Genomic DNA, 4,041 nt, shown 5'->3' on the forward strand with positions numbered 1-4,041 from the left:
GGACGAGGGCGCACCAGGTCCGCGCCAGCTTGGGGAGAGGGAGGGCCTGGGATGGGTTCCAGGAAGGCTGTGCAAACCAGATAGCGAAGAGAACCTTTCTTGCGCCTTACCTTGTAAAACATGGCCTAGGAGCACCATAGTCCTGCTTGGATTTGAAATGCTAGTTTGTAATCGTATTATGTTATACTAGCCTTTTATTATTGCATATAAATATTTTAAAACAGCATTAAGTCATTAAAAGTTAATAGACTTTTTAAAGGGCAGCTTTAGTTTTATCGAAAAATTGAGTAGAAAGTACAGAGAATTCCCATGTGCCCCTTCTCCCCTCCCCACAGTTTCCCTATTAACATCTTGTTTTGGTGCAGTGCATTTGTTACAACTGACCAATCAGCACAGCTACGTTATTATTAAACTGAGCCCATAGTTTTCCTTAAGGTTGACTCTTTGTACTGTATTGTGGGTTGTTTTTTTTTTTTATGAAAGAGGGCACAGAAGGAAAACTTGAACTACAAATTCTCCCCCCCCCCATATGTTTTTATTTTTATTGATTTTAGAGAGAGAGGAAAGGAGTGGGATAGAGAGAAACATCAATGAGAAATATCCATTGGCTGCCTCTTGCAACACCCCCGCCCCCCAACCCTCTACTGGGGATTGAGCCCGAAACCCCCGCATGTGCCCTGACCAGAAATCCAATTGGTGACCTCTTGGTTCATGATTGATGTTCAACCACTGAGCCACACCAGCCAGCTGGTCTGTGGGTTTTGACAAATGCATGTCATGTATGGATCATTACAGAATCTTACTGCCCTAAAAATCCCCTGTGCTCCCGGAATTCATCCCTCCCTCCTTCACTCCTCCCCTTACCCCTGGCAAGCACTGATCTATTTACTGACACCAGTTTTGCCTTCTACAGAATGACATAAAGTTGGAATCATATAGTATGTAGTCTTTTCAGATTGGCTTCTTTCCCTTATACATTTAAGGTTCCTCCATGTCTTTTCATGGCTTGATAGGTCTTTTTTTTTTTAATCACTGAATAATAAATATTGTATGGATGTTCTATCCTTTGTTTATCCATTCTCCTATGGAAGGGTATCTTGCTTGCTTCCAATTTTTGGCAGTTACTGGCCTTTTTGATGCATCTGTAAATAAGAGATTACAAATTAGAAGTAACCTGGATACTAGTGTTTATTACCAAACATGGTTATTAATGACTTTCTGCATCCAACACACTGGGCACTTTGCAGTCACTCCTACATTGTCTACCCACTTCTGCATTCTCCCCTTATGCAGATCAGGTACAGGGCATAATGTTTTCACAAGTTTAATTATTATAAAAATGATACCCACTTCAGGTGAGCATTTCTTCAAATATGGAATATATAAAATGAGAAGTAAAAATCGCCCCAGTCCCCAGCCTTATTCCCACTCCCCAGAGGTATCCACTCTTGACATTTTTATATGTATCCTACTAGCTACTTCCTCTTTGTAAATGAGCCTAGGCGAATATTATCTTCTTTTAGTAACAAAAAAATATATACTTCAAGGTGGGGCAACAGTAGGTTTCCAGTTGTGAGTAATGCAACAGTTTATTCTTGTATTATTTATTAATGGTTACATTATTTTCCATACAACTGTAGACCTACTTTTGCCCCACCCTGTATGCTAGTACATTCTGGAATATATGTGTGTAAGTAACTTATTTTAAAAGGTGTCCGGCTTTTGTTTATAAGAAAGTGCTTTTGAAAACAAAGTCAAATGGAACACTTGCTTTAAATTCTCCTTTTGGCATCTTTGATGAGAGAGAGCCTTTGGTTACTTTTCTCCCAAATGTCACCCGTTTCCATGGGCCCTGGAGCTACACTAAATGAGCAGCACTCCTGAGCAGTAGGGAGTTTGGAAGGGGGCTTAATTAATTTCACCTCCAGCTGTGAATTCTTAGGTCAGCCATTACTTGCATTCTCTCATTTTCACTATATTCTTGGTAATGTCACCTTTTCCCCAGGAAGTGACTTTTCTCTTCTGTGGTAACCAAAGTTCCACTCAGGGTTACCCATATAGCTCTAACAGTGGTTCTCAACCTTCCTAATGCTGCCACCCTTTAATACAGTTCCTCATGTTGTGGTGACCCCCAACCATAAAATTATTTTCATTGCTACTTCATAACTGTAATTTTGCTACTGTTATGAATCGTAATGTAAATATCTGATATGCAGGGTGTATTTTCATTGTTCGCGACCCACAGGTTGAGAACTGCTGCTAGCAGAACAAACTCTTCTTGGGGGAGTGGGGTACCCTTTAATATGTGTATGTATGAATAGCATAAAGGCTTTAGAAAAGCCTAGGCGCTTCCCTCAGATACATGTCCTGCCAAGCACATCTGCAATTTTTTGGAAAACGGGAATAGGAAATAACACAAGTTCCTAAACTCCATCAGGGGAAGTAATAGCCATAGTAGGGGTTCAAAGGGTAACCCATGCTCATCATTTCCTTCTGGAACAGTGGTTCTCAACCTTCCTACTGCTGCGACCCTTTAATACAGTTCCTCATGTTGTGGTGACCCCCAACCATAAAATTATTTTCATTGCTACTTCATAACTGTAATTTTGCTACTGTTATGAATCGTAAATATCTGATATGCAGGATGTATTTTCATTGTTACAAATTGAACATAATTAACGCATAGTGATTAATCACAAAAACAATATGTAATTATATATGTGTTTTCCGATGGTCTTAGGCAACCCCTGTGAAAGGGTCGTTCGACCCCCAAAGGGGTCGCGACCCACAGGTTGAGAACCGCTGTTCTAGAAGATCCAGTCGCAAAAAACCATGGCTTTTGCAGTGATCATTTACAATTTAAAATCTTTGTTTGTTTTTTCTTTTTTTTCAATTGAAAATCTTTTTATAGAATGAACTATTAGTCTTTTTACATTGGTTCTTTGAACCTCTAGGAGGACTTCTTTCTTTTGAAAGCCACCTTGATTACTCAAATAATCACTGTATTATTAGATTATTTGAGGAAGAGATCTACCCCCTTGGACTCCACCTTAGACTTCATGCTCCACAGAGGGCTGCCACTGACCAACAGCAAGAGCACCCTGGACCCCTGCCCACCTCAATACAAGTTCTCAATGGACTTCCTGCCTTTGGCCTGGGACCCACTTCAGCCTGACACCCTGGTGGCATATCACCTGGGGGCCCTTTTCATCTGGGGAGTTCTGTGGTTTAGTGGGGCTTCTGGTAAGGACCAGGCTTCCCTGGACACAGAGCAAGATCCCGGGGAGGCCCAGGGCCTGAGCACAGATGTGTCCTGGCTGAGCTCCTCCAGGCTAAGGACAGGCGCTGCGCCCTGAAGCGGGAGGTGGAGGCTTTAGAACAGCAGGCGCAGAGTGGTGTAGGAGGCAGGCCGAGGTCCCTGCTCTGGAGAGCTTTTGTGGGCAGGTGCAGGGGCTCCTCGAAGCTTTTGCTGTCCAGGCAACAAGCCTAAATGGGCAGCAGTGAAGCCCTGGCAGACGCCCACCCCAGGACAGCACAGAGAATGTGGGTCACCTCCTGGGTTGGAGGTGGTGTGAACCAGCAAGACGTGGTCTTCACACACATCTCTGTTGCTCACGCTTAAACCTCGTGATTTTGATTATTCCTGTCACAGGAAATTATTACACCATAAATTAAATCCCCATTTTGATTTTTTGAAGATACATTATTATGGGTTTCACTACATTTTTCTGTCATATATACAGAATTGGAAATGTTTTAATGTCGACTATCAGTATTTGTACAACAACAAAAAATCCATTAAATAATCTGATAATTTCCCTTTCAGTTTGGCTAATAAAAATGCAGGAAGGGGTTAGATATTTACAGAAAATACTTCAAGTAATTGAGAACAATTGGTGCTTTCACCTTTTCACACTTTCCCTTAGCAGAGCAGGTAATAAAACCCTAAGTAATTACAACCAAATAGCCTTCCTGCTGTGCCATTCTGTGCAAATAAATCACACGCTGTCAATATTTCATCAGTCACCTGGGCCAAATAGC

Source organism: Myotis brandtii, unplaced genomic scaffold, assembly GCF_000412655.1.
Source record: "Myotis brandtii unplaced genomic scaffold, ASM41265v1 scaffold185, whole genome shotgun sequence".
Classification (NCBI taxonomy): domain Eukaryota; kingdom Metazoa; phylum Chordata; class Mammalia; order Chiroptera; family Vespertilionidae; genus Myotis; species Myotis brandtii.